The 13,381-nt window shown below is 41.4% G+C and overlaps 1 pseudogene; it reads right to left on the bottom strand.

Annotated features, from left to right (window-relative positions):
- Positions 1-1,633: 1,633 nt before the first annotated feature.
- The window catches only part of LOC112414771 (uncharacterized), a 108,858-nt pseudogene continuing 97,110 nt past the window's right edge, over positions 1,634-13,381 (bottom strand).

Raw genomic sequence — 13,381 nt, 5'->3', positions numbered from 1 at the left:
TGTGAAAAAGCTTCCTGGGAAGAGTGGGATATAGAGAAGAGAGCTTTAAAGAGGCTGTGGGATGTGGGGTGGTGGAGGATGAAATGTGATAGCCCATTACAAATCTTCTGGGTCTTTTCCTAAGTGATGTTCTCCTCTGGCTCCTTCAGAGCAGGGTGAACTGAGCTCCAGTTGAGGCAGGGGCAAGGGAGGCCATCTATTTGTGGGCCCACCCCCTAAGATAATGAAGTCCTTGTCCTTAGCCAAAGGTTGGCTGTCCCTTGTGCCTAGTCTAACCATCCCTCAATGAACACTGCATCCTCTGTAGCCAAAGCTACCACTGCTTCTTACTGATTGCCTCTGAAAAGCCTTCCACTGTTTGGCATCCAGCCTGCTCACCTTCTAGCCCATGGAGTTCTTTTCACTGGCTTTCCTCCCCTCTGGCCTGAACTAGGCCGCCTTTGGTGAGGTAAACACCACCAGCGCAATCAAATGCCGCAGAAAAACAGCAGAAAGATGCAAAGCAAACTACACCATCTCTTCCCCCCAGGATTTAGAGGCCCTAGGAAGAGCCGAGGGGAGGATGCTCTTGGAGACTGCTTATTCTTACTTGAACAGGCAGTGTTTAAAAGAAAGGAAAGAAATGCGCTTATTTTCAAAATTTGGCCTTTTCCTTCCATTCTCTCCCCACTACAGGCTTCTATTCAGAGATTCATTTTCTTCCTCAGACATTTCAGCTTCTGAAATTGTTTCACAAAAAGCATGATATATATTTTTTCCTTATATGTTTTTTGAGGTGATGGTGAATTTCCCCAATTTCCAGCATTTTCTGCCAGTTGCTTCAGCAGGGGAACACAGAACACACTTCTGCAGCTGCAGCTGCCGGAATGAAGCCCCAGGGCCGGTGGCTGGATGGCGATGTTTGTCCTCGGGGGCTTAGATGCTCTAGGGGAGCACCTTACCCTGTGTGCAGACGTTTATGCTTCTGGGGACAACGGAGTCCCTGGCGCCTGGGGAAGAACAGAGTGTGATCCGATGGCCTGCATGTTGGTCTGGGCTTCACTTCCTGAAGCCAAGGGTCTGGTGCTGCCCTGAGGAGGGATCCTGGAGCAAGTCCCCTCCTTCTCTGGCTGTTTCTGGACAGAAGATTTGAGCAAGCCACAGTTATATACTTTGTTGTCTTCAGAAATACGGTGGGGATTTTGTGCCCTCGACCCTCCTACCTGCACACTTCCCGGAGGCTATACTTTAAGCAACCTACCTTAAAAAACCCCAAACAGAAAATCAGAATTTGTGAAAATCATGGTGGGAGAGAAAGAAGGGGGGTGTTGAATATTCATGCTACCACATTTGTTCTTTATATACCGACATCTAAATGATTCAATTTAAAGAATGAATGTGACATACACCTTCTTCATGAGCAGATACATGCAGTTGACAGGAGAAAGGAAACACAGAACTTGTTGAGTGACGTTTGTCTTCTGTTACCTCATTGAGTCTTCACAACAACTGTATATTGCAGATAGTATTCTTCCTATTTTCGAGGTGAGGAATTGAGGCAGAGAGGTCACATAATTAGCAAATCAAGTAGCTAAAACTGAGCGAGCCAAGAGTCCAACCAGGCGCTGTGAGATGCCTTAGTGTCTGCCATGAGTCAGGGTCCCCTGCTAGCGCCCTTGGCAGTCACTTCCCTCCGCAGAGTCTGATCCTCAGGAGAATCTTGTCTTTGTGGCTTCACAGGGTTGTGGTGACAGCCATGACCTCGAGGCACGGCGGCGAAGTGATTCGTAAATGACGATGCATTCTACAAATACCAGAGGGAATGGGTATTACCTCACTGCCACTGAGTAAGGCACATCTATTGCTGAATTCCTGAACTACTTGGCTAAAGGACTTGCTGTGTAGTTTTGTCTCCTGTAGCAGAATACTGACTGAGGCTTCTTGTCACCTGGGCACATGCCCCACGATGCTTTGTTGGACACACACCGATGCAAAGTGCAGGCCTTATGGAAGGCACTTAATGCCCATGAAGAGGGTATGTGGGGTTATCCTTGAAAGGAGGGCTGCTGGAGCCAAACTGCCTGCGTCTGCCGCTTGCCGGCTTTGTGCCCTTGGCCAAGTTACTTAACTTCTCTGTGTCTTAGTTTTCTCATCAGTAAAGTGGGCCTACTAACAGCATCTATCTCATATTGTTATTGTGAAGATGAAATGAGTCAATCCACGCACAGTTCTTAGCACAAGAGTGGAACATAGTAAGTGCTGTGGAAGTGCTGGCTATTCCACTTGCTAGTTGATTTTGACCGACTTGATAGCATTTGCAGGAGGCACACGCTGGGGGCAACAGTAAGCTTCCTGGTAGAGTGCTACACTGTGGAAGGCTCCAGATCAGGGGCTATCCCTATAAATATTATTCCCTAAGACTCACAAAGAAATGGCTTCTATGACTAGCACTTCCCCGGGAACAAGTGCTGTGGCAGCCTGGTTAGGGTCTAGGTGTGACGCTGCCGGATTTGACTCACCTTTCCAGCCTCACGTCCTGCCGTATCATCCTGGAACTTCACATCCACCCAGGCTGTACCCTTTTAGGTTTTAGAATGTGACATGATCTCTTCCCTCTCAAACACGCTATTCCTTCTATATGCTTGGAATGCTTTTTTCTTTGCTATCATAGCCCCGGACCCACCTGTGAGCTTCCTCACATCTCTCTACATATCTCTAAGGTCTCAGTTTAGATGTCATTTTGGGGGGATGTTTGTCCTGATGGCCTTAGACTGGTTTGGAAAAAAGTATTAGGATGCAGTACAGTCTCTAATAATTATTGAAATGAAAACTGTGACCCTGGAAACTCTGTAAAGTAATGGCATTTGCTTAACCAATTATACATTTGTTTTATGCAAATAGCAAGCTACTTTAAAAATATCAACTGCAAGTAATTTATATGTTATATCCTTTGCTAATTCAAGGTAGTTTACTCATGTTCTGAATTACACAAATTTCCTTTCTTCTTCTGTTTTTTTTTTTTTGGCTACCTATCCCCTTGTGCTACCTCTTGACAAAATCAGGATTGATTCCTCCCACCCGCGCTCCTTTTAAAGAAACAGTGAATTGAAACTTTCATACCATTGGAAAATCTAGAAAATGTCAAATGGCTTCTACCTTTCCTTTTAAAAATGTATCTGAAATACTACTGTACAACATTCAGATATTGCTCATTGGTTTCAGCCCTCATTTTGTAAACAAAAACAATAGAAAAAAGACAGAAAGCTTTATCCCTAAGCTTAACAGTGTTATCTGTGAGAGGTAGGTAAAAGTGGATTTTAGTTTACTCCTTTTGTTTCCTCTGTATTCTCTAAATTTCCTAAAATTAATGTATTTTGCAATAACAAAAAGTTATTAAAATTTAAAAACAAAAACAAAGACAACTTCAATGTTCTCTAAGTTCATTTTCAATTGACAAGTTTCAATAAACAATGACTGTTGGAATATTTTTAAAAAGTGGACCATTTTCCTGCCTTCAAGGAGATGAACATCCAGAAGACTAGCTGATCAGAGAGGAGCTCTAAGAAAGACACTCCTTCAGCTGTTGTACTGAATTCCACTCCCCCACCCCCACCATTTTCTTCTTCCTTCTAACTTTCCCACCCCTACTTCTACTTTCCTTTTTAATATTTTTTAATTACATAAGTTGCAGGTGTACGGCATTATAATACGACATCTGTATACACAAAGTGATCACCACCACAATTCTAGATACCACCCATCACCGTACAGTTGACCCTCTTTGCCCATTTTTCCCACCCATGCAACTCCTCTGCCCTCTGGTAACCACTAGTCTGATCTCTGAGTTTGTTTTCATTTTATTTTGTTTTTTCATTTGTTTGGCTTTTTTTTTTGTTTGTGGTACATGGGCCTCTCACTGTTGTGGCCTCTCCCGTTGCAGAGCACAGGCTCCGTACGCGCAGGCTCAGCGGCCATGGCTCACGGGCCCAGCCGCTCCACGGCATGTGGGATCTTCCCAGACCGGGGCACAAACCCGTGTCCCCTGCATCGGCAGGCAGACTCTCAACCACTGCGCCACCAGGGAAGCCCCTGTTTGGCTTTTTTAGGATTCCACATATAAGTGAAATCACATGGTATTTGTCTTTCTCCATCTGGCTTATTTCACTTAGAGTAATACTTTCAAGGTCCATCCATGTTATCACAAATGGCAGGATCTCATTCTTTTTTATGGCTGAGCAGTATTCCATTGTGTATACATACCACATCTTCTTTACCCATTCATCCATTGATGGACATTTAGGTTTTTCCATATCTTGACTATTGTAACTAATGCTGCAACGAGCATAGGGGTGCATATATCTTTTTGCATTAGTGTTTTTGTGTTCTTTGGATAAATACCTAGAAATGGAATAGTTTGATCTTATGATACTTTTATTCTTAATTTTTTGAGGAATCTCCATACTGTTTTTCATAGTAGCTGCACCAATTTATAGTCCCATGAACAGTGTGTACAAGGGTTCTGTTTTCTCCACTGTGTTCTTTGGATAAATACCTAGAAATGGAATAGTTTGATCTTATGATACTTTTATTCTTAATTTTTTGAGGAATCTCCATACTGTTTTTCATAGTGGCTGCACCAATTTATAGTCCCATGAACAGTGTGTATAAGGGTTCTGTTTTCTCCACATCCTCTCCAACATTTATTATTTCTTGTCTTTTCAATAATAGCCATTCTAACATGGGCAAGATGATATCTCACTGTGGTTTTGATTTGCATTTCCCTAATAACAAGTTATGTTGAACATCTTTTCATGTGCCTGTTATTCATCTTTATGTCTTCTTTGGAAAGTTGTCTATTCAGATCCTTTGCCCCTTTTTAATTAAGTTTTTTTTTTTGTTGTTGAGTTGTAGGCATTCTTTAAATATTTTGGATATTAACCCCCTATCAGATGTACGATTTGAAAATATCTTCTCCCATTCAGTGGGTTGCCTTTTCATTTTGGTGATGGTTTCCCTTGCTGTGCAGAAGATTTTTAGTTTGATATAGGTCCATTTATTTATTTTTGCTTTTGTTTCCCTTGCCTTTGGAGTCAGAGCTGCAAAAGCATTGCTAAGACCTATGTCAGTGAGGTTACTGCCAATGTTTTCTTCTAGGAATTTTATGGTTTCAAGTCTTACATTCAAGTCTTTAACCCATTTTGAGTTAATTTTTGTGTATGGTGTAAGATAGTGGTCTAGTTTCATTTTTTTGCATGTGGCTATCCAATTTTCTCAACACCATTTATTGAAGAGTATCTTTTCTCCATTGTATGTTCTTTGCTTTTTTGTCATAAATTAATTGCCCATAAATCTGTGGGTTTATTTCTGGGCTCTCAGTTCTGTTCCACTGATCTGTGTGTGTCTGTTTTTGTGCAAGTACCATATTGTTTTAATTACTATAGCTTTGTAGTATAGTTTGAAATCAGGGAACATGATACCTCCAGCTTTGTTCTTCTTTCTCAAGATTGTTTTAGCCCTTTTTTACATCTTTGTTTCTTACTTTTTTTTTTAAACCTACCATATCTGCCTTCTTGACCTTTATCTCAGTCCCCCTATTCCAGTTATACCCTCTTCAGAGAAGATTGTTCACCCTCCTTTCCATGCCTTCCTCATTACAATGTTTTCTCTCTGTCTTCCACTTAGTTACTCCTGACTTTTTTTCAGTGATGGGGGCAAGGAAAGCATATAATATTAAATTCTAAGATATTTTTAGTTAGTGCTTAGAGTTTTTCCTAAACAAAACTTTTCACATAAGCTTTTCACAGACATCAAAATAGAATGATAGTGTTTTTAAAATTTTTTATTTATATTACAAGCAATATACAAGAGAAATTAGCTATTGGAAATTGTGTTTTCAGAGACCCTTGGCTAGATTTCCTATTACAGGCCTAAAGGGCCCTGTCACTTACCATACATTTTATGATATTTACCTCTCTCTTGCAAAGATCTGGAAGTAGGAAGTTGTGACTCTTATCTACTATTTTAAAGTATGTCTCACCAATATCTATCTGCACCTTTCTCAGAAAGATAAATTTTACATTTCAGGAAATAAAATATGTGATGCTTCCTTGCAAGAAATCTCTCTGCAAAAATCAGCTTCTGGTCTTTACTACAACTGAAGACCAGAAGAGGGTCTGTCCAATGAACCCATCTCAAATGAGTAATCATGCTATGATTGCACTTCTCCACTGCCAATTATTCCTGTCTAAAGAGAGGTTGGGAAGGAGGTCAGAAATCCTCTCCCCCTGAAGCAAATACCCTTGTATATAAATTTCATTGTGTCTGTTCCTCAAAAAAAAAAATGGGGATCCAGATCGGTTTGGATATTTGATTTAAAAAATAGTAGAAACTAGCATTATAGGCACAACATACTATCTAATTATTGTTTTAACTGGCATGTCTTTACTTGTGAGTCCGAACATTTTCCCATATATTTGTTGGATATATATGTATATATATATATCTACACATATAGCTTAATATATATCTCAATATAAATATATATAATTTTGAGTATTTTCTATGCATCCCCTTTGCATTCTTTTCTATCGCTCTGATCATCTCCATATTGATTTCTATGAACTCTTCATACATTAAGACACTATCCTTTTGTCCCATGTGTTTCAAACAACATTTTCCAGTGTATGTGCCTTTTAGTTTTGTTTCTTATATGGAAAATAGAAAAAATATGTAGTTGAATCTTGATGTTTTAAAAATGTGTTCTAAAAATTATTTTTTGTTTTCCCTGTTTCTGACACATGAGAGAAAGAGAGAGAGAGAAAGAGAGAAAGAGAGAAGTAATCCAGTGTTTTCAGTGAGCTAATAATCAGCCTCTAAATGTTACTGAATCTGAGGGATAGAAATCAGTTATGTCCCATTTACTTATTTAGAAAAGAAATCAAGTGATGGGAGGAGAGGAGGAAACATAAATTGGTATTAATTCTGAAGAAAAATGGCTGTGGCTGTGCTCACTGACTCTCCCTGTTTTACCATGCAGAATGGAAAGGGACCTCAGGGTCAGAGGTCCTTTCATCCCCCCCTTCCCCACCTCCCATCCAGTCAGGAATCCTGCCAGTAAGATTTCCACCATCTCCTTGACAACAGCCAGAATAGTTCAACGCTCCCACTACAATTTTGGAGGTCAGCTGGTTATACCTTCCTTATATTTTGCTGAAATTTGCCTGCCTGTAAGCTCTACACACCAAGCCTAACTCTGCTCTTTGGAGGCACAGAGACAAAGTGGTCTAGCTGGGAAAACGTCAACAATTCAGAGAAGGCTGATATCACATCTGAGATGCCTCCTTTCTAGGACACTTTGAAATCTTTTCTCTGTCCCTCTTCCTACACAGTGTGGGACTCCCCTTTAGCCTGTTTGCCACCTCCTGGACACATCCCAGTGTTCGTCTGTCTCTTCTCTTGCAGGCTCCCCCCATCCCCAACTGAATGCAGAATTCTGTGTGAGCTGAATGGGGGCAGAACTGGTGAAAATGTGACATTCTCAAGTCCCTTCTCTCTGCTCATCTCCTTTTGCTGTTTTTTACTTTTCCAGCCACTCTCTCTGTGTCTCAGAAACCCTAGAGCAGGTGACCTGGGCACCTTGCCTTGCCTTTGCTCCATTCTACCCTTATGTGGAAGTTTGTTTGTTTTTGTTTGTTGGGCTTGTTGTTGTGAACAGAACCCTGATAAACTTCTTACTTAGCTGCCTGGCAAGATCTTGTTGGGGCACACTTATTTGCTTCCACTTCCCTTTCTCCTAGTTTGCAAGCCCCTGCCTTTTGCTGGCAAGAGCAGCAGTTTTCGTCCTGGGTTTGTGGGTCAAGGCTTTGGTTTTGGCCCTTGGCCTCACTATCCAGTTGGTCTGGTGTTCAGGACTGGCTTGTCTGGAGCCTTCTACCGAGACTTACCTAGGCTGCCTGGGGATGCAGGGCGGGGAAGGGCAGGGCTGGGGTAAAGCAAAGATGGGGTGAATAGAGGCCAGTGGGGCTGGGCTGCATGGGAAACCAACTTCTTTCTCTAAATCAGTTGGGTCTGGCAATGGGAGGGCTGGTAGGTGGCAGAGGTGCACACTGGCTGGCAATGCCAACTGCTGCTTTTCATCAAGCACTGACCCTGGCACTGTGCAGCTAACAGCATTACAGGCATTGTCCCATTCAATTACAGCAGCAAACTCAAGAAGAAGGTCCTATTCCTGTGCTCATTTTACAGAAGAAGAGATAGTAACTTAAAGGGGTTAAATAACTTGCCCAAGGCCACAGTGTTTGTAAGGAGCTAAGCTGGGATATGAACCCAGGTAGTCTCGGTGCTTGTGCTCCTAACCATGGTGCTATGCCCTTCTTCCACCCCTCCCTCCGCCACCAATTCTGCTCAGTTCTATGGCCTGTCATGGTTCAGCAGCAGCTCTAAGAGCTGCGGAGGACCATGTTCAGGCCATTTTTCATTAGTTGGCAGCAGCATCCTGGAAACCTGTGAGTTTATGCTCCTCAATTTTCCACCTCTGAGCTAAGGCCACCTACACTCTCCTAACGTGTACAGGCAGCAAACATTCAGGTAGCAAGAGAACATTTCTGCCAGAAGTGGTTTTATGTCAGTTTTGCTATCAGCATCTCCATATTCAGAGATAAAAACCCAGTAGCAAAACCAACTATGAGTTTCCCTTGAATGGGAAGCCTCTTTAAAACATTGCTATTAAAAAAAAAAAAACAAAAAAACATTGCTATTAATTATTCAAGTTGGCTGAGGTTGTTTACTTAAGATATTTTTTCTTCCAGTAGGCATAGGAAAAATTAAATGCTCTGGCCTTTTCTCTGTGATTTTTGATGTCTTGGCATGCCAATGCCTGAGAAAACTTAACCCACAGAATGAGTAATACGCTGTAGCTAAGGACAAGTGTTTCAATTGCCCAGGGTTGTGGAAATGTTATTGCAACATGGGAATCAGACCTTTAGAAGGAAAGAGAGAGAGAGAGAAGGAGAGAGGAGGAAGAAGCCTGCCATCCTCTACTGAAAAAATTCTTTCCTCTTTAAGGGTTTTAATTTGCCTTTCTTCAATGCGACATAATATTGTAGTTATTATCTCCTTGGATTTACACATTATATTGACAGGGCTCAGTGATCCTTGGGTTTGTGAGTGCTCTCCTAAGAATGGAGCATTTTCATATTTATTATCACCGCGTGTGTTCGTGTGTGAGAGAGAGCCAGGATTAGAGAAGTGTTTCCACACTGAAAGATAGCAGATCTGAGGTATCAAGAACTGCCAGCAAAGTGGTGAGGGACAGGAGAAGAAATGAGAGAGCTTTTTTTTTTTTTTAAATCTTGGCTGTGCCCTGTGGCTTGTGGGATCTCAGTTCCCTGACCAGGGACTGAACCCAGGCCACGGCAGTGAAAGCGCAGAATCCTAACAACTAGACCATCAGGGAACTCCCCAGAGAGGCTTATTTTTATAGATTCATGAACTCTGTGCCTTAGAGACAAAGTGCAACTTTCCAAGAAAAATACCTAAAGTCTTGGCATAAATACTACATGGCACATAGTAGGTGTACTCAATACATGTCAATTCTAGTCTCTTCCCCTCCAATAATATAATCGTATTTACCATAGACTTGCCGCTTCCATAACAACTAAAATGAATTGGTGCTGTTCCACAAAAGTCAGGTTTCTGTGTCTCTGTAGTTGTTTACTTTTAAGGTATTTTGATCCCAATTACATCACCAGGAACCCTCCAGCAACATTTATCTAAATATGGTTCTAGCTTACATGGCTTCGCCTGTGTTCTCTCTCTCACCTGTTTGTACCGGGGTATAACTTAATCTTCTGCCTTTTTGTTTTCTTTCTGCCTAAGTGAAAAGCAAGAATGCCGAGATTGCTCCTCGACACACCTGTGCACTGTTGCAGAGCGACTGATCTTGAGGGAAGGCTGGTTTTGCCACACAGGTGGTGACTGGGAGGCCTCAAAAAGCCTCCAAATAAAGAGGGGAGAAAACCAAAGCCCGGATAGGTGGAGGTAGGGGCTGGGACGAGGGAAGGAACACCTTTGACAGGGTACTTAGCAGATGTTGCTTAATTACTCTGGGTGCCAAAATGGAATTAGAAAGCCAAATGTCACAGGGAAGTAGAATTTTAACATGTGTGCATGTGCACACACACCTACCACCCCCTCTTCCCCCTCCTGTCTGAGGTGTGCCCTTTCTACATTTTCTTTCTCAGGTGGCTCCTCTTCCTTGACACTGTCACAGAAAATGAAAGATCGAGAGACTCCATCCAGTTAACCCCATGCACTGTTAGAGACAAGGGTCAGAGGTGGACTGCCCCCAGATGGAGCTAATTTTTCTTTGGGGTTGAATCACTTTTTCTCTCAACCCAGAATGTAATGTTTCAGTATTTTCACCACACACTAAAGAAGAACTGAATGAACATAGCACACGGTTACTACTGGCATTTTAGGTGCTGGTGCGGCATGCAAAACAAGGGGTTTAGATTTTGGAGTTTTGGGACTCAAATGCTTTGTCAGTTAGAATGTTTTTTTGTTGTAGAATATGTGGTGTTTGTGCGAATGTGGGTATGTTGAATCAACTTTTCCCATAAGCTATATTGTCAACATATTTCAAAATTAAAAATGTCATGCATTTGGATGAAGTGACCCCTTTTCTAGAAATTTATTCTCAGGAGAAACTTAGAAAAGTATTCAAAGATATATTTATAAGATTGTTCATCTCAGCTTTATTAAAAAGACTGAAAAATGGGGGATAAGCTACATGCCCACTAATAGGAAATTATTTAAATGAATTACAAAATGACCCCCAAATGGGATAAATACTCAGTGGCTGTTCAAAAGGAGGATGTAACTCTGTATTTACTGATATAGAAAGGAATCTAGAATATATTGTTCAGTGAAAAGTAAATCATGGAACTATATGTTTAATATTATTCCAATTGGAGGGATATATTTATATTTATACATAGATTTATATTATATACATGAAGAATTTATTTGTGTATAATGGTCTTTGGAAAAGGGGGGTATTGTAGAAGGACTTTGTATTTTATACACTTCTGACTTGCTTAAAAAATTTTTTTTATGATGAATGGTGTTATGTTTCATAATCAGCCAAAAAAATAATAATAAAGAAGAAAAAAGAACCCAAGGGGCACTCAAATGAAAGAAACCCTGAATTCTACTGCTTCTACTAATTTCTCTCATTTGTAATATGACCATTGAATTGGATACGCTCAACTTCTGATCAGCTAAGTAGGTACATGGGCCTAGGCTATTTACAATGGACTAAAGAAACAGTAAAAGATAAACAAGTATAAGATAAACAGTATGAAAATATGATATAAATTGGTGGGGACTGCCATAAATAACACACTGGTCTATTTAATGAAATAATATATGACAGGCACCTGATGAGCTTGTGAATTGAATATCATGTGAAAATAAGGTCACTGGATGTTACAGTAAATGATAGGGGCCACCGCCGGGCGATGATAGGCACTGTATTCAATGCTGTGGGAAGTATGATTCTCTCTCCAACCTCTTTTCTTTCTGAGAGACCCAGCGGTGGGCATTAGAGACTTTCAGTCTACTTTGCCTTTATTTTGGACTGAGACTTAGATGTTATCATGTAAAAATATCCCTGCTAATGCATATTAAGATGTGACATGCTTCCTTTTTTTTATTTTGTATGCCTTTGTATCATTAACCTGAGAGGAAAAAAAAAGAACTCATATCCCGACGTGTAACTAAAAACCTCCCGGTGGGATTTGTTTAGTGTGAGAGCGTGATTAGTAATTTTTAGTGATTAGTAATTTTCTCCCTCAGGTGGTTTTTCTGCATTCCTGTAGAGATCGTGTACACAACAGGGCTGCCAAGTGAGAAGAAAAGGCTGAGGCAGAAAACATCACACTTTAGAAAACAGTATGTGTGTGTGCGTGCGCATGTGAGCGCGTGTGTGTTTTAAACAACTATTTCAGTGACTTTGACAAATGAAGTGCTTTGATTTGGAATATTGCTTTTATGTCATATATTCTCAGGTCTTGCAAAAAGTTCCATTATGCAATAATTTTATACAAGGGAGTTATACCTGTATTTCTATCCATTCACAACCCATCTCCCTCACACCCGTTCTATCCCACATTGGTTTTGGAGAGCAAGCAATTCTAAAAGTCTTAGCATAAAGGGCTTCCCTGGTGGCGCAGTGGTTAAGAATCTGCCTGCCAATGCAGGGGACACGGGTGTGAGCCCTGGACCGGGAAGATCCCACATGCCTCAGAGCAACTAAGCCTGTGTGCCACAACTACTGAAGTCCGCGTGCCTAGAGCCCGTGCAACAAGAGAAGTCACCGCGATGAGGAGCCCGCGCACAGCAATGAACAGTAGCCCCGGCTAGGCTCGCCACAACTAGAGAAAAGCCCGTGGGCAGCATCAAAGGCCCAACGCAGCCAAAAATAAATAAATTTATATACATATAAAAAACCTTAGCTTAAGGAGTCCTCAGGGTTTTTGTTTTTGTTTTTTTTTTTGCAGTTTTTTGTAGGGCCCACTGTGGAAATCATGGGATTGAGGCAGGAGTTTAGCTTTTTAATTAACAAAAGGAAAAAAGACTGCAGAGGTCTGCAGTAAGAGCTCCAGGAAGGCAGCCATTTTTCAGTGTCTCTCCAGGTCAACCCCAATCCATTTTCCCAGTAAAGCTGGCATTCACATGAACTCACACACACCCCGACAGTTGGGTTGCTAGCAAGAGTGAGTAGTTGTTTTTCCTCCCTGCCACTCCCCGGGGATTGAAGTTATTTAGCACAAAGATTAAGCAACCTGTGTGGCCTCAGGATTTTCCCACTTGCAGCTTTCATAATCTTATTTTTGCATATCCATAGGCACATATACTAAGCCCAGAGACCTCTTTGGTAACTGCTAGCTCCTCAGAATGTTGCTCTCTGAACCCATGCAAGTGATACACTGTGTTTGGGTTACTCTTTGGTTTCTAAGGCTGAAGTTGGCACTTAGGACAGTAAATGAAATAAGCTTTAAAGCTGAGAGTTAATGCATCTGCAATGTAAACTAGGCATTCTCATACGCAGTACCTCACGTATTCCTTACAAAATCCCTACTAGATGGATACTCTTGTGTCATTTAGTAGAAAACTAAGGCTTTGGAAGACTAAATGAGTGTCCCAAGCCACTGATGGAGTGACTGATGGAACTGACATTCATACCTGGGTCTGCTTGAAAATCTCTGCCATTCAAGACAACAAGAGAGCAGGGGCACTGAAAGCAGAAGCACCAAACAACCCACATCTTTCTTAACATTTTGCTCAAGGCTTTCTTTGAACCTGAGAAAGGAGTCATCTGCATTCTAACATAATACCCTCA

The sequence above is a fragment of the Neophocaena asiaeorientalis genome, unplaced genomic scaffold (genome assembly GCF_003031525.2).
Source record: "Neophocaena asiaeorientalis asiaeorientalis breed wild unplaced genomic scaffold, Neophocaena_asiaeorientalis_V1.1 scaffold225, whole genome shotgun sequence".
In the NCBI taxonomy this organism is placed as follows: Eukaryota; Metazoa; Chordata; class Mammalia; order Artiodactyla; family Phocoenidae; genus Neophocaena; species Neophocaena asiaeorientalis.
This window is presented reverse-complemented; position numbering and strand designations above follow the sequence as displayed.